The 22,804-nt window shown below is 49.8% G+C and overlaps 1 protein-coding gene across 4 annotated transcripts in view; it reads right to left on the bottom strand.

The window, feature by feature from the left end:
* FRMPD3 (FERM and PDZ domain containing 3) overlaps positions 1-22,804 on the bottom strand; it is a 121,017-nt gene that overhangs the window by 60,162 nt on the left and 38,051 nt on the right. Inside the window, exon 2 of one of the 4 annotated variants that reach the window (XM_064482910.1) lies at positions 12,128-12,243. The exons of the other annotated variants lie outside the window; for them this stretch is intronic. The gene's annotated coding sequence lies outside the window, so the exon portion shown is untranslated. The remainder of the gene's footprint in view (positions 1-12,127; positions 12,244-22,804) is intronic. 4 annotated transcript variants of the gene reach the window in all.

The raw sequence follows: 22,804 nt of genomic DNA, 5'->3' as shown, positions 1-22,804 counted from the left end.
ACTCCAGTTCATCTGTAGGCTAAATTGATCCCCCTATTGCTGTCCAAAGAGGGACCTGGGGCTGGATCACATGCTGACAACAGTTGCTAGGCAGGACGCAGGTGAAGGACAGGTGAACTGAGAAGAAGATGGATTGATTTGGAGCTGCTGCTCTCTTCCCTGCACTTTGGGGCAGGAAAACAGAAATGTATGTAACAGCTAAATTGCCAGGCATCAGCTTTTAGTTCCCCGCCCTCCTTGCCTTTGGCTCCTTTTTCTTTACATTTGGTTGGTTCCTTGGGGAGTCTTGTCACTCCCCTTGCAACTGGAAGGATATGGAGCCACATGGGGCCAATTAGCCCTCTGATTCCAATCACAGGAGTCTGACTCTCCGGGAAGCTCCAGAGATCTAGCCTGGCAGCTGGGACCCCAGGAGATGCTATCTTCTCCTTGTGGCAGGAATGGGAGCTCCTTCCTGGCGACTCTGAAGGAACTGCTCTGGTGCCCTCTTGTAAGGAACTTGAACATAAATCCTTCTTCCAGTAAAGGAGCCCTCACTTGGGCTAGCTGCTCCTTACTCTAGCAGCGCTACTCAGACTTGAATGGACATACGCACCACTGGGGGATATGGCCAGAACGGTTGTGATTTAGTAGGTCTGGAACAAAGTTTAAGATTCTATCAAATTCCAGGGTGGTGCCCATGTTGCTGGTCCACAGCCCACATTTTGAGGAGCAAGATCTAAAAGAATGGTATTCTCAGACAATGGGAGGGTCACAATCAGGTGGGAGAACTGAGGTGCTTTTTATTCCACTGGGTTATGGCATTGAAGGCCCCAGTTCAAACACAAATGCTACCTTGGAGAACAGATACATAAAGTCATGCAAACAAAGGACTCATAGGCTGAATCAGATTTACCCCAGGAGAGAATAGGGAGAGTTCTAAAAGGATATGAAATAAAACAGGTAAGGTTGCATTAAGGAAAAGGAGAGAAAGATCTGGATAGATAGGGCACCACTTAGCCTTACTAAAGAGTCTGGTCTGCACAAGAACAGCCCAAGGACTCACAACATCTGGGAGTTAAGAAGAGGAAGATGCTGAGAAGACAGTGCTGAAAACAATAGCTGTTGTTTATTGAGGACACACGATGTACCAGGTACTGTGTACATATGGCCTCGCTCCCACAAGGAGATATTATTGCCATTGTACAGATAGGGAAATTGAGATCTGGGGAAAGAGATTAAGTAGCTTGCTTTGGGACATCCACCTCTAATCTACACACTGGTGGAGATGCAATGTCAACCACTTTCTGTCCTGCTCCAGGGCTCATTTTCCTACACGGTTTTTGCTGTGTAGAATCTGTGGACTAAGTAGCAGGCAGTGAGCAGACCTGGTGGGAGAGTCAGCAGACTGCTCCTTTGCCAGTGAGCAGAGGGCCACGCCAGTGCTGTCTGTCAGAGCAGCTTCCCTTGAAGCCACCACAGCAGAGAGGACATACTGGAGACTCCAGCCCCAAAACTGACTTCTTACCTGCCTCTCAGTTCACCCTCCCATAGGGGACACTCAGCCCAGCAGGCCTCGCATGCATGTTAACTTCAGTCACCACCAGAAAGAAGTCCATTCAACTCCGGTCAGCCCTCAGAACCCACTCTCATCCCCGCTGTGTTCATCCCCAAAGGTCACCTTTCTCTTCCCTTCAAACCCTTCCACTGTGTGCTCTAGAACACTCAGCCAACAGCGAACTCCTCTATAGCTTTAACTGACTCTCTGAAAGTGCCCTTTCACCTTCTTTCTCAATGGAAGACTGTTTTATTCCTTGAGGACATCACTTGCCCACCAGCCCTCTCAAGTGGAAACTGGAGTTTTTTTCCCCTCTCCAACCTCAAGACCTTCAGGATCTGTAGGGTGGGGTAGGAGCCTCCTGGCTTGCCAACGCCATTACTCCTCCTCCCTTCTGCAAAATATCTTGCTCCTTTGAGGAATATTCCTCGTGTCCACCTCTACCACCTTCTCCTTCCTCATTGCTGTCTATGACTTCCTGAGTCGTCCTCACACTCACTGAGGACTTCAGTTCCTAGTCACATGTGATCTGCCCTCTGCTCTAACCCTTTTTATTTTATGGTGGTAAAATGTACCTAACATAAAATGTACCATTGTAATCATTTTAAGCGTCCAGTTCAGCAGCATTAAGCACATTTACATTGTTGTGCGACCATCATCACCATCCATCTCCAGAACTTTGTCATCCTCCCAAACTGAAATTCTGTACCCATTAAACCCTCATACCCCATTTCCCTCTCCCCACAGTTACTGGCAACCACCATTCTATATTTCTGGCTCCACGAATTTGACTCCTCTAGGAATCTCGTATAAGTGGAATCATACAATATTAGTCCTTTCTTAACAGGCTTATTTCACTTAGCCTAGTGTCATCAAGATTCATCCATGTTGTAACATGTGTCAGAATTCCCTTCCTTTTTTTAAGTTTGAATAATGTTCCACTGTCTCTATGAACCACATTTTATTCATCTGTCAATGGACACTTGGGTCGTTTCCAACTTTGGGTTATTATGAATAACGTTGCTGTGAACATGGGTATACAAAATCTGTTCAAGTCTCTGCTTTAACTTCTTTGGGGTATATATCCCAAAGTGAAACCATAGGATCACATGGTAATCCTATGTTTAATTTTTTGATGAATTGCCATACTGTTTCCCACAGTGACTATTTTTTTTTTTTACATTCTTAACAACAATGCACAAGAGTTCCAATTTCTTCACGATGTCACCAATACTTGTTATTGTTATTTTCTATTTTCTATTTTTTGGATTTATTTTTAGTTTTTTGATGCCCACTCCAACTCTTGATATCATCATTGGTGAATTCAACATCCATATGCTGATGAAGAGGCCTCCAAAATCTGCTTCTTCCATCCTCACTCAGTCACTCATTCCATCATCACAGAGATTTTGGGTGGTCATCAGATATTGGACCACTGCCCCAATCTCCCTTGCCAACATCCCACTCTGTATTCTCCATCTATTCGTCCAGTCTAACTCCACAAGAACTCCCACTGCAGGACTAATTGGCTCACATAGCAATCGCTTATTCATTTGTTGTTCCCTTTTCCTGGAAATCTCTTCCTCTGTTCTTTGCAGAGCTGACTTCAGGTCTCAGCTTAAATGTTACCTCCTCAGAGAGGTCTTCCTTAAGCACTTGGCCAGAGTTATTCCTTTTCTTCCTCTCCTTCAAGTTCCTTCTTATCTTCACTTCCCTTCATGTCCATGTCAGAGCCCCTATAGTGATCTATCATTATGGTCATTCTCTTGCAAACACCTTCTACTTCCTTACTTCTACCTCGTCTGCTATTCTTGCTTTGCAAACCTCATTCCTCAATAAACTCAACCACATGCATTCTCTGCGCCTGCATCCAAGCAGCTAAAGGCAGCTGGAGAAGAACCACACAATTGGGTAGATGGCATTCACTTTGTACCCTTGGTCTCAAACCCGCTATAGGCTCTCAATGCTATCTGGCCATCACTTTCTCACTCTCTAAGATGACTATTTCATAGCCCCTCCTCTCTCCTCCATCCTTCCTACCTCCCCATTTGTCCCAACAAGTCTCAGACGATCTTATCCCATCTGTTACTGAACAAAGAGAAGCAATCAAATGAGAGTTCCTTTATCTTACCACCACCGAATCTACACACTGCCCTGTCTGCATTTGTACCCAGGATTCCTTTTTCCCTCCTGCTGAAATGGAGGAGCTTTCTTTTCTTCTATCTATGGCAGGTCTGTTCCTTGACACTTCCTATGGTACTCGGGTACCATAGAGGAGATCCTCATCTTCTCAAGGATTTTGCTCCGTTGGGCATTCACTCTCTTTCCCAAATCATCATCTCTTCACCTCTGCAGAATCATGCTAGTGTATTTTCTCCACAAATTCTCTCCACATCTTCATCTCCTCCTTGCTCCTCAATCCAGTCTAATCTGGCTTCTACATCATTCACTCCAGAGTTGCTCTTGTTAAGATCACCAGTGGCTTTCATGGTTATCTCTTAGTCCTCATCTGACTCAGCCCCTAACCAGCTTCGGACAATTGACCACTCCCTCCTTCCTGGAACATTCTCTTTCCTTGGCTTCTGTGACTATTTCCTGACGTTCCAATTAATTTTCTGCCCACTTTTTCTTAGTCTTCTTTGTGGGCTTCTCCCCCTCTCCTTACTCACTGGAGACTGCAGTTCTTCCCAACTCAGTCCCAGGCCTTCTCTTCTCTCTCTACTCTCTTTCTCAGGTGATCTATCAGCCCCCTGCCTTGAAATACCATCTACATGCAGACAACTCCCAAATGCGCCTTCTACCCACACCTCTTCTGTGAGCTCCCAAGCTCCTATATTCCAAATATCTGTCTGACATCTCCACTCCCGTGTCTCAGAGGAATTGCAAACTTAACATGTCCAAAGGTGAACTCTTGATTTTTTCCCCTCAAGCCTAAGCCTCTGTCAGCCTTCCTCTCTCAGTACATGGCACCATGAATGCTTCAGTGCTTCAGCCAGAAAACTGTCAGTCTTGAGTCCTGTGTCTCCCTTTCCCTCACCCCTCACCTCTAATCCCTGAATAAGTCTTTGCAGCTGTTCCTTCAGAATCTGATCAACTCTCTCCATCTCCACGGCTGTCACCTAGTGTAAGCCACCAGCATCTCTACCCTGGATGGCTACAGCAGCCTCCTTCCTGGTCTCCCTGTAGCCACTGCAGACCCCTCTTAAGTCTGGTCTCTACAGATATTGCAGAAGTCCAAATCAGATCCTGTCATTTCCCTGCTTAAAACACTGTACACGTTTCCCACTGCAAGTGAGGAACATCCAAACTCCTTTTCAACAGCTGACGAGGCCCCGTTGTGATCTCCTCCGCCCTCTTTGCCAACCTCTCTTATGCTACTCTTACTCTTGCCTAGAACAATCTGGCGCTACTGGCCTCCTTTCAGTTTCTGAACACATCAAGTTCTATGCTACCTCCAGATCTTTCCACTGAACATACTTTTTGTCCTGGAAACCTCTTTCCCCATTCTTCACATGGCTGGTCTTTCACCCTTATGGGTCTCCACTTACACATTACCTCCTCACAGAGGTCTTCCCTGAGAACTCTACCCCTTCTCTTCCTATCACTGCAACCCGATCTGTTTGTTTCCTTCATGAGACTGATCACAATCTGTAATCATATATTCATTTCTGTGAGTACTTTGCTGTAAACCCCATATGAGTATTGACTGTGTCTCTTGTTCAACAGTCTACCTCTGCCACCTAGCATGGTACCTGGCACATAGTCGGTGCTATAATAAATATTTTCTAAATGGCTTGATGGATGCACAGATAGGAGTGATTTGTAGGCACATGGATTAGAATCCTCTGGCCATTCCATGAAATTCATTATTAAATGCCTACTGGTTCTGTCTCAGCCTATGAAAGACAGGTTTCTAGATGGGGAGTCTGGGCCATGGGAGAAACCCTTCCACATCCTTGGCTAAGACAAAAATAGGGAGAGAATGAGGTAAAAGGAAGAGGATGAGGAGGGCTACAATTTAAGAAGAAATCACAGCCAGGATGTCTCTAGTCCTTTGAGGAATACCAGGATGGGACATCTAATGGCTATTCCTTCTCAGGGAAGGAATGTTTCTTTAAAGGGCAAACAACTCTTCTTTCAGAATGACCAGAGGCTTGGGAGTGGACAGGATGACTTTGGATAGTCTTTTCCATTCTTGACAGCCTCTGGGTAGACAATTCGGTTCCTTTCCTAGGGCTCCCTCCAGCGCTTTCCTCCTCCTTTCCCTCCAGGTCTTCATGGCCCTGAAGCTTCCTCCTCAGCTGAGCCTGGAGAGGCATCTTCTGGAAGACCTTCTGGTGTCTGGATTCATTTTATGGTAGTCCAAGCAATTGCTTTTCCCAAGAGGGCTGGAATGGAGACACCTGGCACCTGTTCCAGCAGGTCACCGAGGAGCAGGCAGACAGACCAAAGTCATTTGTCCTTCCACAAATACCTGGCAGCCTGGAGTCACCTCACAAAAGACCAACCCCATGATGCTTCTGAGAGGAGGCTGCAGAGGACCCTCTTGGTAGCCGATCCCCTCCACTTCTCCCCTCAAGGGCTACACATACAATAGACTCAGATATCTTGTCTAATATGCCCAGACATGCTCCTAAACCTTCCCTGCTGGGCCTGCCAGCCCGGTGACAGATGTGAGGGCTGTGCCAGATGTGATGCTGATGCCATATGGCACCGTGGGTCACAAGGTCTGAAGCTGCTGCCACTGAGCTGTGGCAGAGTTAGTGGGGAGATCCCTGCATTTTAGCCCTCACTCGTCACCAGTAGAGGCAGTGAGGGGGAACTGCAGTGATGAAACATTCACGGGAGCTTGAAGGAGTTGTTCTGTCACTCCAAAGAGTCTTGGGCCCCTCAGCCCCCGCCCTCCACATCCCACACCAAGCATTCTGAGGGAGGCAGAGACAGACTGACCAAGCCAGAGGGGGAGAGATGAGAAGTGGCGGAGAAGACAGCAGAGCAGGAGATGGGGGCCAGCCAGAGCCAGTAGGGAGGAGAGAGGCGAGGTGAAGCCAAGAAACCCAGACAGAAGCAGAGAACGGAGACAAGAGGCGGGCCCTGGAGACAGTGACAGAGAAAGGACAGGCTTGGAGAAGGCGAGGCTGGCAGAGATCTTTTGCCTGAACTTTTTGGAGGCCTGGTCCATTGCCTGGCCGGCTCTCTAAATGCCCTCAAGCAGCCCCTAGCTCTGCCCTCAGGTTCCCGCTAGGACCACGCGGTAATGAGAGCCTTCCGGAATAGAACTTCCAGCCACTGAGCTCTCTGAGGAAGGGCACTGCTATTCTGCCATCCTGACAGCAGGATGACACCCGCCACATTTCACAGATGGGGATGTGGCGAGTGAGGGGGAAATACGAAATAGCCTCAGGACAAGAACCCAGGACACTGTCCTAACTTGAGCCAATTCCCTAGCCACCAGAGGCTGTCTTTTTCTTGTGAAAGAGAATGAAATCAAGAGGAGAAAACAGGAAGGGGAGAGAATTCCAGAAGGTGGGAGGGAATGGTCATGATGGGAAAAGTGGAGTTGGCAGGGAAGGGAGCGCAGGCCCGAATTCTTCCCCTCAGTGAACACATCTTTCCGAGGCCAGGCTGGGCTGCAGAGCTCTGGCACAGAATGCCAAGCTGGGAGAGGGTCCCTGGCCACCCAGATCACTCTCTCTTCTTGGATTCTAACCTCTAGTCTGCCAAGGGCTGAACTATAAACAAGGCTTGGAGGCCAGGGGGAGCAGGTGCGGACAGGAGCTGCTGGGAACATCCCAACAAGTAGCTGCCTCCAGCAGCCAAAGACCCAGGGCTCAAACAGCGCCCCTCCGGGGGCTGCTTGGCAGGCGCTGGCCGCACGGGGCTCCAGGCAAAGCCTCCTGAAGCCAAATGGGGGCCTACTCAGCGGCTGGCTGTGCCATCTCTTTCCTGTCTGTGAGGCTGCCAGGCATTGATGGCCTAGGCCACCAGCCTGGGACGCCCCCAACCACTGATTCTGCTCAAATAGCTGGAGAATCTCAGAGTTGCCAGGGATCTGGGAAGTTATTTACATCACCCTTGTCCACTATCTGCTCATTTCCAGAAGCAGCAGGGAAAAGCTTTCTGGACGAAGAGTGCAATTGGGGACTCTAGGAGGGGCCAGATTTGGGCCCGGGGAGGGGGAGGGCACTGAAAATAGGCCCAGAGACAGAAGGGGCAGGGAGGGGCGCTGTGGCAGGAAGCATAAAGGGGACAGCTTGAGTCAGGGGCTGGGGTTCTGGGGGAGGGGATGCTGGGAAGAGGTGGGCTGGGGGAGCAAGCAGCAGGAGCTGACCCAGGGAGACAGTGAGTAAACCTTCTCTTCACTCCCTCTCTCATGTCTGGCTCTGCTGGGGCATCAGGTCCTCTCCCCAGTGCCCCCCCGCCCCACTTGGGAAGCCTGTGAGGAGATGGGCAAGCCAGTTTAGTCATAGCTGGACAGAGAAAGGCACATCCTTCTTGCTGTTTTGCCTAGATGGCCCATTTGCCCCCTCCTTGCCTGAGATGATGCAGGTGGTATCTGAAGCCCAAGAACCATGCCCAGCAAGTGCCGGGCTAACCTTTAGTGAGGGAGCAAGCCCTGGCTTCCCCTCTGCGCACCACCTCCAAGCTGTCCATCGAGTGCATGGTTGGGGGGTGGGATAGGGCAGAAATCAGGTCGAGAAGCAACTTGACAAAAGAGGTTATGTTAGCAGAGGCTTGGTAAATTCATGTCACCCCATCTGGAGGCATCCAGAGATACCAACTATAGCCGCAGGGCAATGAGACACCTTTTATTCTGCCTAATTGCATCTTTCTCTGAGAGGGAGGAAGGAATTCTAAGGTCTTTCCTAAGGAAAAAGGGAAGATCCTATGGAATCAGAACAGAAGTGAGGCTGAACAAAAGCGAAGGGCAAGAGCAGGTGCTGATTTTCTATCTCAGAGGATATGAGTTAGCAGTGAACACTGCACCTCCCCCATGTTGTTAGCTGGGGACCCCTGTCTGTTTCCAGAATGTGAGTGGCAGTAAAACGGCAAACCTTAAAGGGCCTGTAGACTTGTCTCTGGGTGGAGGTGGGTGTAGTAACGAGATCACACCCTACTCTGCAACCAGGCTCGGGGGAGACAGATACCTAGGGAATCCCAAGAACTCACAGGCTTCCTACTTGGCGACACAGATTCAATGATGGACCCCAAACTCAATTCAGTAAGGTAGAAAACCAGACCCAGACACTGTAGAAAGAACCAAAAGGAGTAAAGAAAAAAATAAATGTGTATTTTTGGCCTAACCCTCGGTTACCCAGAATGTTCTATTAACCAGGAAAGTCTTTCCCCAGGCATTCAGGTTTTGGCATTACAGTGTATTTATATTTTTTCAGTGATTTAAGTCCACAGAACTGGGACTCTTTGTTACGGAATAATGCAAGCTCTGCTCCCACCTGCCTTCTTGTAAGGGGAACAACAGCAGAGTCCCTTGCAAGTCAGGAGCTCCCTCCACCGGCTTTTAGATCATATTCATTCATATGAGCCACAAAGATGTACTGAGCACCTACTCTGTGCCAGGCACAATGCTGGGCACTGAAGATAAACTAGGGCTAACCTCTCCCCTCGGGGAAGTGGCAGTCTGAGGTGGGGGCAGGTATGTCAACAGACAAATATAAAACCATGTGTCCCCTGGCACCACAGGGGGCAGCAGAGGATGCTATGGGAGTACAGGGGAGGGCCATTCCCCCCTCCCCATGACTCCCACCCAAGCTGAAGGTGAACAGGAGCCCAGCAGATGGACGAGGCAGAGAAGGGCATTCCAGGAAAGGAGAAGATTCAGCAAAGAGGGAAACCTCTAGGTATTTAAGCCACTGGCATTAAAAGAAGAAATCATAGAAAAAATTCAGGCAAAACTGAAGCAAATCTTTAAATTCTGGCTACAGGAATGAGGGCAGAGGACAAGTGCTACCCAGTGGCCCCTTTTGTGTGGCCTTCTGAGATGATACACTGCACTCAGAAGAGGCCACAGGGACCACCAGGGACCCAGCCCAGCACTGGGCTACTAGCAACACATCCTCTGCACCACTCAAAAGCTACACAAGGAAGACCCCCTCTTATGGGAGGAGGCAGGAAGGGTGGACTGCTGGCAGGCACACGGAAATTCAGCCATAGTAATGGGCGACCAAAGCCCTGTTATGCCCACATTGAAGAAGGTCCGTGGAAGCCAGCTCTGTGAATAGGTCAGGGCTAAGGGTGGGAAATGACAAACATCCCCACTGCAGGGCCAGATGTGCCCTGGAGGAGTCCCTCCAGACCCGGCCACATTCTGTCCGGCTCACAGGGGCCATCCTGGTGGAAGGAGGGCCAAAAATCAAAAGGCACAGCAATTCTTCTACTCAAGTTATCGGCTGCTGTCCCAGCTTTTGAAGTCCTGGCCAAAAGACAAGCCCCCTCTCCCTCCCCAGGAGGTGGGAAAATGGCTTTGCCCAGCATTGCAGATAAGGCTTGAAAAACTTTTAGAAAATAATTCTTACAGAGGTACTCAGATAGAGCCATGATGTCGGATTAACAGCTCCAAGCCAGCAGACCAGACACTTGTCTAATTAATAAAACCTATAAAGCAGAACAACTTATTGATGTTACAGGCACGGCGCTTAGTACAACAACAAAACCCAAATCCATGCAGAATGCTCCGTTTTCTTTAGGAAGTCCTTTCTCCACCAACCTGTACAATCCCTTCTTCAACGAAAATGGCGGAGGGCGGGGGGCTGGGAATGGAGGGAACAGTGCCGAGCTCTGGGCAACTGGCTGGGAAGGCGACGGGGGAACCTCTGCCTCCTGCACAAATCTGCCAAAGGTTAGCTCCAACAGGAACTTTGGAGGCAGAGGATCTGAGCTGGAATACCAATTCTGTGGCAAGTTACTTAACCTCTTGAGCCTCAGTTCCTTCATCTGTAAAGTGGGGCTCATGATAGCACTTACTTCAAAGTACCTACATGAAGATTAAATATACAAGTGCTCAATCAATAATGGCTATTAGCAACGGCTATTATCATTGTTATGCTTAGGCACCTACCAGTAGGATCTGCTGTCCAGTTACAGCTCACTTGGTTTACCTTTCTCCACAGAATGCAATGAGGGTGATTTGAAGATTGGTTCGAATCTCTTTGGACCTTGGGCCCTGACTTCAGATCTATAGAATAAATAAGCTTTGCTGTGGGGAAAACAAACCCTGTATTACTACTTCATTAAAGTCAAGTTCTCATCCTATTTCTAGTAGTTAGCAGAGGGGGTGTGGAAGTAAGACTGGGTAGAAAGCCCAGCTCTGCTGCTCAGGAGCTGTGGGACCTTGGGCTTGCCCACCCCTCAATTTCCACCACCTCAATTTCCTCATCTGTAAAATGAGGATAATAATCAGGATCTATCTCACTGAGTCGAGAAGATTAAATATAATACATCTAAAGCACTTACAACTGTGCCTGGCACACAGAAAGCACTGAGTGAATGCCAGCTACAGTTCTTATTGTACACGAATTCTCATTGCTACCTAAAAAGCTTAGCACAATGTTTGGCACATGGTAATAGTAGCTACTGTGATCATCAGTACTCTCGGTCAAGATGAGTGTCTGGGAGAGGTGGGGGTGAGGAGCAAAAGGGAGATCTGGGTCTTCTCTTAAGAATGAGACTAAGTGACTTAGGATAAACTCACCTTTGTGCTCTAAGACACTGCTCCCTGACACTCGCCACCCCCCTCCTCCCGAATTTTACACAGCTCAGGAAAAAAGAGTGACAGGTATGCACCTGAATATTCCCACCTGCCAAGCTTTCTGTAAGTAATGCACCACCTCGTTGGGCGGTCTTGTTTCTCAGCCCCGCGATGCTTCGTGAACGCCGAGGCCACGCGAAGGCAGACCAGCCAGGGTGCGCCTGGCCCTGGGGAAGCTGAGGCGCTGGGGGGAGGCCGCCCAGAAGGCCCCCGCACTTCGGACACCCGGCTCCGGGCTGGGGTAGGGAGGCGGAGCTTAGGGGTGGGGCGGCGGTGGGGAAGGCAGGGCCCGAGTCCCTGGAGGGGTCGCCCCTGCCCACCTCGGGCAGCTGCCTGGCGGCTTCTCGCCCTCTTCTCGCCCTCCTCGCTCCTTCTCTCTCTCCTTCCCCCTTGTCACCCCCACCTCCAGCGGAAAACTTCCCGCTCACGCCGCCACTTTTCCTCGGGCACCCAAACCCTCAGCCCCGCGCATCCTGTCTTTCAATTTCTTCGCAGGTGCCGCCGCCAAGGGGCCTGCGGTGGCCCCACGATTCGAACGGCTCCTTGGGGATTCGGGATGGGGGGTTGGGAGATGGGGGTAGGGATGTCGGCTCCCGACGCGCCAACTCCATCCATCGACTGCGGGCGCCCAGCAGGCGCGCACCCGGGACGGGGGATCCACGCCAGTGCTGCCCCGAGTCTCTGTGAAGGGCCAGCAAGGACCCCAGCACCCGGCTGCTGACCCCCCAACCCCACAGACTCCATCCTCATCGGCTGGGCGCCCCTCTTTCTGGCCCTTTCCCAGGCGATCCCAAACCCGGCGGCTCAGAGCGCGCGGTACTTACTGTCGGGGCCCTCTGCGGCCGGGGCTGGGCGGCTGCCCGGCCCGGGAACCCTCTGGCCGTCTCCCCCTCGCGCTGCCCCCGGCTGTGCCCAGCGCCGACGGTAGCGGCAGCGGCGTCTGTAGGAAGAGAAAGATCGCGCCTGCCTTAGCAACCCAGCCCCTGCTGTGACCAGAATCTTAAAGAAGGAGGCGACTGGCTCAGCCCCAGAGCCTCGGCTGAGCTGAGGTGACGAACTAGCGAGGCAGCTGGTAAACACGGCGTCTGCTGCCTCCCGCCAGCCTGCCCGCCCGCTCCGCAATCCGCCGCGGAGGAACTCCCCCCTCCCCCTCCATCCTGGACAGGCCCCCGCGGGGGAGCCGGGGAGGGGAGGCTCCAAGTACAGTGACGTGCGGGTAATCCAGCTGCTGCTGGGTGAGCACTAAGTGCCGGGCACTGGGCTTTATATCCATTTTCTCATTCCAGCATCCTCCCCATTGTACAGAAATTAAAACTGAGGCTCAGAGGATCAAAGCAAATAGACCCAAATACAGGAGTTGGTAATAAGCGGCGGGATCAAGACTGGAAACCCGAGGGATGGCAAATTCGCTGCTGCCTGCCTCAAAAGTTACTTTGTGCTGCTGCAAAGCAACATTTGAATAGTGGTGTCTCCATCTCCTGTTCCTCTGTTTTCCTGAGAATACTAGGGACAGGTGGCAACTCCATGTCAGTTTGCCGGTGGAGGTGGAGGTATCGGTCCTGGGAGGTAGGATCCTCACTGCAATGCCTAGTGCCAGGGAGCAGCCATCCCTCTGTATCTCGGACACTTCACCTACTACAGGCCAGGACTTGAAGAAGACAGAAAAGGGTCCAGGAGGTAGTCTTGGTCCAGGTGTTATCCAGGAGACAGGCGCTGAGCCCGTGAGATGTGGGTTAGGCTAGAAAGGTCAAAGGTGACAGGTACAGAGCCCTAAACGAGAAAGTAGCCAGTGTTCTCAGATGCCCCTCCCACCGCGGAACCTCAGGGAACCGCTGGTGGAGACACGGGGAGAGAAGGGGCTAGCATGGAGAGGAAATTCTTCCCATGGGACTGATTCTGAGTCCTTCCTTTTACTGGAGTGAGGGCCCACACCACCCACTCCTTTTTAAAGGATGAGTGGAAGGCAGCCTTGTCCAGAGATTGAGCCCCATGGCTTCTCTATGGCAATGACGTCTGTGGAATGTGAAAGATGTCTTGCTCCTTCCTTCCTGGTCAAAATGATGAAATAACACAGTATTCCTGCCCTTCTATTCTTATCGTAAAAAAGAGAGCAGTTTTAGAACCTGTATTCCTCCCCGCCTTGCCCCTGCTTATCCACTCAGTCATTATTTACCAAATACTTATTAGCATCTATTGTGTGTCAGGCACCATTGGTAGGTGTTGGGTACCTTCATAGTTGTGTGGGGTAGTCAACATGGGAGGTGGAAAGCACACAGGTCTGGCAGTTAGGACAGATTTTTTTTTGAGGGGGGAGGTAATTAGGTTTATTTCTTTCTTTCTCGAGGAGGTACTGGGGATTGAACCCAGGACCTTGCCCACGCTAGACATGCACTCTACCACTTGAGCTATATCCTACCCACCCAGGTCTGGCAATTAGGAAACACATTTTAAGTCCTAGTTCTTTGACTAAATAGCTGTGTGACCCTGGATGGGTCATGTATCTTTCGGGACCTCAGTTTTCTTGTTGGTCAAACAGGGATAATAACACCTTTCCATCCTATTTCATGGGGTGTTTCGAGGCTCAATGGAGTTAATGGATGTGAAAGAGCTTTGAAAAGTATAAAGCCACTAGACAAATGTCAGGGATTAGTCTGTCTCCAAGGTGGGAGGGGGCTGCTGGGAACTAAAGCTTAAGAGAAATCCTGGCTGACTGTCCCAAATTGGTTGCACTGAATTCCATCTTCCCCAAATCACTGATTCTGCACTTGGGCAGGAGTCTCTGCTCCGTGAAATATCGTCTTCCGTCAGCAGGGCCCAAGACACCAGGGTTAGTAATGACCTGATCTTAAGCTGGGGAGATTGTTTGGGGAACTTGAGTGGAACCAGTGGGGCAGTTTTGCCTCTGGGTCTCAAATTCCTGGCAACAGCAGCATCCTCCCACTAAATTGAGCCCACCAGGTGTATCTGGGTAGAAACCACTTGAGACCCCCAGAGACAGACCTTCAGCAAGCACAGGGCTCATGTCAGACAGCAGTGGTGGCCTTAAGGGTGGAGGCTCTACCTTTTTGGAGGCCAACGGTTCTGGGTTTAGCCCCACTAACTGGGATCTGCAACAGAACTAGTGGAGCCTTGGGAGGGTCTTCAGTTTGCTCAGTTCACCCCTGCAAGCAACCTCAAACAGACCTATAATTGAAACTATAATACTATGTCTGTTATGCAAACACAGCTACAAGGCAAATTCCCAAATTTCCAGAAGTACTCTCCCCTACCCACAAGTAAACACACACTCTGAGGGAACACAGGGTCTTCCAGGCAAACAATATCCAGACAAATCTGCTAGCCTCCTTCCTTCCTCTCCCCGTTCCCACTGGATTGTCACCCCAAAACCCGTTCCATATAAAAATGCTAGAACCAATGCGTAAAAGGAAGGGCTCTGGGGACCATGGCCAGCCACGTCCGGAGCTGCACTCCACTGCTCCAGAGCCAAACCAGAATGGAAGTCAGGGGCAGCGACAGAAAGGAGCCCGGCCTCAGGCCAGGGGAACTTCAGGTCCCTGGGGGAGGCGCCGAACCGGCAGACTCCACACCCAGCCTCCCTTGGCAGTCTCAAGGCGCCTCTCAATGTCGTCATAGATTCCCTTGTCACATCCATCTCGCTCAGGCTACTCCTCTTAATAAAGTGCCCCTGCGGCCACTCCAGACAGCCCGATGTTATCCTTCGCTTTCCCACCCTTCTCCCAGTGTGGGCCACACAGCAGTGATTCAGGCCTCCTGGGTCACAGTGCAGTCTCCTGGGGAAATGCTTCTTGAGTGTCCAAGTGAGGGTGTGACGAAAGCTTTGTGTGTGGGTGTTATCAAATACTCTCTCCTGGCCCCCTCAGGCCGGCCTGGGCCCTGGATTCAGAGTCTTACCCTGGGTTCCCATGCCTACCTCAGCCTGCATCTTCCTCCCTGGGCCAGCTGCCACTGCTCTCCCCCAGCTATATAGCCCGAATCCAATTTGCAAAGCCTTTCCTTGGTGATTGTCAATAAATCCTCCATCTATATCCCCCTGAAAGACCAGAAAGCTTCAAGATCCAAGGAATGAATCACCGATGGTGAAATTTCAGGCACAGTGACAGGCAATTGAGGAGACATATTTGATCACATCATGTTTACCTATGTGTAAGGCTGGCCCTGAGGAGATTCTGGCATTTTCCCTCGACTATAATGAAGACTCGGAATAATAGCAAAGAAAGCCATAGAAAATCCACCAGGCTGGGAGGAGGAACATGTTGCTGCTCGTCCCAGCTTTGGCACTAATGAGATGTATGGCCCTATACTTTCCCTTTCTAGCTAGGCCTTGGTTTCCCCATGTGTCAAAAGAGAGCACTGGATTAGCTGATTTCCAGGGACCCTTCCTGTTCTAACATGCCCAGATTATAGGATAGCTGGCACTGAGATGGACTGATGTTCCCTCCAGAGAGGGCCCTGACTCGGTGACATTGGGCAGGGCACTGTGTATGCACGGGAGTTAGAGGGGAGTTAAGGGTTGGCATAGTGGGCATGAGCCTGGCACAGCTATTCAACAATGTAGCCAATGTCTGACCCACCTTTGCTTGGGAGCCAAGAGAATTTGTTCATCGCCCACCCCCACCCCATCTTGCAGCCAGGACCACTCGGGTTCCCAGTGGTAAGTCTCTGCCTGTGAATCCACTCCACCCTCCAAGTCTTATTCCAGCTGCCCCAGGATCAGGACTGACCTTCCACCAGTGGACACTTGTACCACTATCACATGTTCCTGAATGAGTAACTAGTAAATAGCTGCTGCCCCAAACCCCGTGATCCCTCCAACTGTCTCCATCTCTTCTGGATCCAGCAACTAAAGGTTAATTCCTGGCCCAGTAGGGGCTCTTCCCTCTCCCCAATCAGCCATACAGTATTTTTAATATTTGCCTACTCTAGGGCTCCACTCTGGTCTAACACCCTAGCCCCTCCCCAGGCCATTTCTCTGTGAAGATTTGTCACAGGCTTTCTAAGTTAACCTGTGCCCTACTCCCTGCCTCTGAGTCAGGTGGGTCCTTGTTGTTTCAACAAAGGGAGAAAATGAAGGTGGCAGGGGATGGGGGGCCTGGCTCTGTAGTTAGTAGAAGGCACCCTGGTGACCCTCCGTCTTGCGGTCTGGATCCGGTCGCTAGAGGATGAGACCAAATGTGTTGAAGTTGGAGGGATACTCCTTTCGGCTATCACCCGAACAGGGCATTGACTCTGTGCCCCTCACTGGTTCCCGTGCCTCACCGAGGGCTGCCAGGTGTTACCTGCTCCCCAGGCCCACCTGGCACGCTGGCCGCCATTTCCTTTCCCTCCGTCATGGCTGACCCCTTCTCTTCTGCTCTTAGCCAGAGCAGGCCTCCCTGGCATTGAAAATCCCCTTACTTGGCCCTTGTTTGCCCTCCCTCTCCTCTTCCACTTCCTTGCCCCTGCTAAGGCCTAGCTGTTCCAATGGGTGTTTTGCCCCTGCGGTGCGAATGTTCTGTTCTCGCCGGGCCTGGTATTAATTTGCTCTCGTTTGTGAGCTGCTTTGTTAACGTGCGTGGCCTTTTCTTGATGTGTAGTGCTGCTCCCGCTGCCTCTGTTACCTCCCCACCCACACCTTCCTTAATCTTGTAATAACGGGTCCTTCCCTGTGGAGAGGGGGTTGGGCTTTTTCAAAGCCCTTTCTGGTACATGCTTTAGTAGTTCAGCACATCTTCACAACCACCTGAGGAAACGAAGCGGGTGTGATTCCTGATCCCTGTGGTACCGATGAGGAAACTGGGGCTGAGAGCTGAGAAGACCTGTCTGCCTGGAGAGATACAGTGTGATGACCCAGCAGGCCTAGAACCACAGCTCTCTCCCATAGGACCCCACAGAGATGAATGCTTATGTCATTCATCTTGGACACTGTCCTTTGAGGCCCCAACCAAGTCATCAGAAAAGTGCATGTATGCACACACATCCGGATGCCATTTTGCTTATGAATTTGTGAGGGGTCATAGAAGCTCTGAGGGTCAAGGCCCTGCCTCAGTAGTTTTCAAAAGCTGCCCAGGTGATTCTCTTGTGTTGCCAGGGGCAAGAACCACCGCTTGAAAGGGAGATGTAAGAATAAGAGAGGACAGTGTAAAAGCCTTAGCAGCCAAGGTGGGGCCCAGGTAAGAAGTGAAGGTAGACTGGGATGGGAACGGCGGCCTAGCTTCCCTGCCTCAATTTCCTCCTTTCTGCCTGAAAGAAATCTTTCTGCAGGCTGCCTCTGCCCCTCCCCAGAGCTGGACTGTAAATCAGTCAGCACTGATTTTGCTGTGTGAAGGGATATTAAGAAAAAACTGCATCTCCCTCTCCATATATACACGCTGGCTAATTGCTGGGTAAGCACATCTTTAGCATCTTCTGCTTACAAGGGTGGAGCTGAATTCCCTTGAGTAAGGAATGGGGTCTCTCACGAGGTGAAGGGTAGAGACTTTCATGTCAATCACCTAGAAAGAGATGCTCCTTAGGTAAGAGACCTTAACTCCTAGGAGTAATAATCATCTGAAGAACTGTCATGTATTAATCACTTACTATGTGACAGGCATTTCACTTACATTACCTCGTTAAATCCTCAGACTCCCCCTCTGAAATAGGTTACCAGTATTATCCTTCTTTTACCAATTAGGAAACTGGGGCTCAAGAAGTTACATGACTTACCCAAAGGTCACCCAGCTAGTAAGCAAGTTTGTTTGGCCAGACCAGTGTTTTCAAAAATATTTAAATGTATCGCTAACATTTAAAAATCCTCAGATTTCATACATGGATCAGGATTTCTGACTTCTCTTAAAAAAAATCCTATCTGGCAACCCTGGGCCTGAAAGTCATACCTGACAATAATCAGCTGGTGCTAAGTAGCGGTACCCCTTTTGTATGAGGGATGGTCTCTCCAAGTCACCTCCTTCTGTCCTCTCAACATGGGGCCACGTGTCAGCTGCTGTTTAATATTGTTCTTGTCCTGTTGTGTTGCTGTTTTTATTAAAAGAATAATAAAGAGGAGAATGAAACATCTCTTGGGCATACATTTGATCTTGCCCTAGTGAATACATTTACTCCTTTGGGTCTGGCTCTGTAGGCCTCTGAGTTTATGATCCCTCTACCCCATTCCTCAGCACTGCCTCTTTAACACGGGGAGAAGGAAAGCTGGGCACCCCAGTTTGGGAGGGCACTTGTAGGTGGCTGGGAGTTAGGAAGAAGAAGTGGGTCTCCAGAGGACCCCAACAGTGAAAGATGACTGAGCAATATCTTCTAGGGCCAACTGTCTATCTAACTTCCTGGCCCTTGTCTATCAAATAGGCATAATGAAAATAATAGTACCATGTCTACTTCATGAGGTTATTATAAGGATTAAGATGAGTATATGTATACATATACATTTAGAATCATGCCCAACTCAGAGGAAGTGTTCAGCAAATGTTAGCTATTTTCATTATTATTCTCCATGTTGGTTTCCCAGAATTTGTCATCTCCTAGCCTTTAACATATGCAAGCTTCAGTCTGATCTAAACAATACCGTAGAGTGTTAAAAGATCCCTGTGATGGGTCAATGTTACAGGGGAAGTTGAATCTCACAGATGCTTCTTGCCGTTGAAACGGTCTCCTTCTAGGGTCAATCATGGAGGTTCTGGGTGACATTTTATTAAGGAAGATGACATTTCCTACTCTAGGGAGAAGGCAGTCTTGCCTTGCTCAAGGGGATCACACCAAGCTCTTTCTTTACTCAGAGTGCCCTCCACCACCTTGTCTACCTGGCAGTCTCCTACACATCCTTCTGGACTCAGCTCAAATCACCTTCTCTGGGAAACCCTCTCTGAGCCTCATCTGCCTCCCCAGGTGGAGTTAATTTAAAAGCCTACCACTCTTTATAATATGAACTTATTGAGGGCAGGGCAGGACATGACTTCTCCACTGGAGAGCCAGTGCCCAGCACAAGTATATGCTGGTTGAATGGACTGGGAGGAGAGGTATGTGGGGAAAACAAAGGTTCATCTTTCTTTTGTGGGTTCTTCTGGAGGCTCTCTGGCTCCCAGCAGCCCTCCTACGTCTGCTTCTGTGTGACTCCTTAAATTCTTCAAACCAGTATCACAAACTCTCTGTACCCCTCCCAGGTCTATTCTAAGGCTCACCTGTTAGGTAGATCAATGGGACTGTTTTTTGGAGCCTTTCCCAAATTTCAGCATGCCCTTGCTCCTTTGAACAGACCCTCACTGTGATGAACCCACGCGAGCTTCCACCTCCCAGGCTGTTCAGAGTGTCCTCAAAGCACCAAGCATTTCCTGGGGCATCCCTCCTGAGCATCAAAACCTAGATGTTCTATGTCCCCATAAAACATGTCAGGCACTGCTCTCCCACTAGGTCTTCCTTCCCAGACAACATATTTGGATCTCTGATGCCTCTGTCCAAAGGGGATTTCGAGCCCTGGGAGGCTAGCTAGGGAGCTATTTCTGGGTGAGTAGGGTTCCAACACTAATACAGCTGGGGTGAGATTTGTGTCATCAACCCTGCCCCACTCCATTAACAATAACACAGGACAACCATGGAACTGTGTTCCACGCCCTGCTCAGCAGTCTTTCTTCCCCCACCCTGACTCGGTGTGGTCCTGGCCACTATCTCCTACCCCACTGCAACTTCCCTGCCCCATTTCCTCTAGATGATCTGAGTTCCTTTGCCAGGAGAAACCTGCCTGCGCACAAAAACAACTTGAGAATCGTTAACGGGAAAGAGCATCTTTCACAAAAGCCAGATGATTTTAAAGCATTAATGGACACCTTTGTGACTCTGTCTCAGGAGGAGCTAATGTCTCGTAAGCTGGCACCAGGCTGAGGACTGCTCGGCACAGCAGCCCTCCAACACTGAGAACACATGCCCTAGAACCCAAGATATTTCAGAAGAGCCAGGTGAGATCCGGGAAGCAGTGAGAAAACCCAGGATGTGAGCTCCCACAGAGTGCCGATCCCAATGCCACATGCGTGCGTGCATGTGCACACACACACATCCAGAGACACAGGCGGGGCCACACGTGGCACAAAAACACCACCCACACTCTTGCTATAAGACCCACATGTGATTTGCCAACAAACTGCAAATTAACCTCCTAGTGAACAGATTAATGGTATTCATGGTAATTTACACTCCAAGTTTCATAGCAACAGACTTTGAGCATTCTGGTTGCATAAGAATTCAAGGATTTTCAAGTTCCTGGAGACATTGTAGTAATTAACCTGATAAACCTATGCAAATTAGCCCCAATTTGACACTGTCATTTTTGAATCCAATATCCAGGGTATTTGCCCAGAAGGTTGCCTGTTGCCGCTCCAGCTCCTTGGCTTGAGGTGCTAAGCTGACAGATGCCAGTCTGCATTTGTCTATGCAAATGAGGCCCCAGAGCAGAACTCCCCATCAGGTCCGGAAAGGGACTGGACAGTTACAAATGGGCTCCTCGCACGGTGACAAGAATGGAATCAAGTCTTCCAGGAGAAATGGGGAGGGGGGGCCCCAGTCAATTTGCATACGATTGACAGAGGTATCTTTTTAAGATCCTTGGTTTCAGGACAAAAATTCCTAACTCGCACAAGAGTTTGAGCTTTCCACCCGAAGGTCAGGAAGAAGCCTCTTTGTGGCATGTGGCCAAGTGCCACTGGAGTTTTTTAAATCTTTCCAGAAAGATCAGCTTCTTAAAATAAAACCAAAAGCTGGGGTTCCCTGTTTCTTCCCTGGGAAGGTGACGCTTAATTGGCTCTATTTCCCATTTTGAGCAAAAAATCACAGAACGTACTCAACGCTCTCATAAAACCAATCAGCCTATGGGCACAGCTTGCATGCTCTCTCCACGTGTGGACTGGGTCTTGTCTAATAATGTTTAGCTTCAAGGGGTGGCCACTCCTCTAGTCCCCACCCCCACAGAGCTTCATCCCTGACCTCCTTCTCCTTTGATCTCTTGAACCAATAGGACTCACTGAACCTCCTGGGTAACCTGCCCTGTGCTTCTCGCTCTGCAGGGCACAGTAACGAAGTGCCAGCGGGGACAGTATCCTGGCCCACTGGTTATCTACTGCTGCTCCCAGCCCAGCTCTCCCCAGGACCTCAGCTGGTTGCTCTTGGCGCTGTTGCCCCACAGATTGTTTTGGAAACAGCTTTCTGGAGCCCCAGTTTGAGGGTAGGGGATGAGAAGGGAAATACCACAGAGAAACTGTCCAGGTCACCCAGATCCAACCTGCCACTAATGGGCTACCATCTGGAACTCAGAATCCTCTGGAATGCAAGGCCAGGCAGGGTGATGATCAGTGCAGCCTTACCACTCTCAAAGAGCTAACACTAAGAGGTGAAAAAAACACATGAAACTTATCCCAGAGCAGTTCGGTAATAACTATCTTTATCCATCTTCCTAAGCAACCTTTAGCTAAGTCAGGATTTCAGAAAGGTTGGAAGACCTCCTGTGTAAATGCTGGCTTCTTCTCTGAAGGTGTACATTGAACCACCATTCCAAGATGGTGCCTGTGGCCACACTCTCCCCTTTTGTCTACCTCCCCCTTCTCACCACGCCCATGTCCTATTCACCCAGTTACCAACCCCTCTCCTTTGACTGCCAACAACACTCAGTGTCAAGCACACTGGCCCTCAGAACTGTTGTCCCAGGACTCCTGGGTTGCAGTGTCCTGCAAGAGGGACGTACACCCATACGCTTTGAAGCATTACCTGTGGATACGTCAATCAATAACCTGTGATGATGATGATAACGACGATGGTGACAATGATAACAGCTCCCATTTGGGGAATATTTACTACCTGCCAGACACTTTATGAGCTTGACATTGCAATATCTCATTCCATCTTTGTAATGACCCTGTGAGCTTCATACTGTCATTAGCCCCATTTTGCAGATGAGGACACTGAGGCAACAGTTTAAGCAACTTGCTCAAGATCACTCAGGTAACATGTGGCAATGCTGGAAATCAAACCCTGGCTGCCAGATGCCAGAGACTAGGCTTTTAAGCACTATCTTAAAATACCTCACACGTGTATGTACCACTATTTCCCAAACGCGAGGCTGACGTCATAATGATTGGCAAAATTCATTTTAAAATATCACATGTTCAGATTAGTTTGCGGTCATTATGTGTTTCTCAGTCAGTGGATACTAAGAGTGAAATTGCTGTGAGGACTCCAGAAAACGGGTCCTTGGCTTTAGCCAGATTGAGAACCATGGGCTTTTTGTGCATGGAGTACTCCCACCCCGTGTCCTTTCACCCACGAAGGCACTTCTTCTATCTGCTCACCTTCTGTTTTATCTCAAAGGACCTGCATGTCTCTGTAGATACGATGGGCTAGGGAGCTGTGTTTAAAGCTACCTGCACATTTGTCCACTCATTAAACATTGATTGAGCTCATAGTACTCTCCAGACACTGTCTCAGACATGGGGGACACTGTAGTGAACAAAATGTAGTGAAAAACTCATGTC

This window comes from Camelus dromedarius, chromosome X (assembly GCF_036321535.1).
Source record: "Camelus dromedarius isolate mCamDro1 chromosome X, mCamDro1.pat, whole genome shotgun sequence".
Taxonomy (NCBI): domain Eukaryota; kingdom Metazoa; phylum Chordata; class Mammalia; order Artiodactyla; family Camelidae; genus Camelus; species Camelus dromedarius.
Note: the sequence above shows the minus strand (reverse complement) of the source record. Positions and strands in the feature narration are given on the sequence as shown.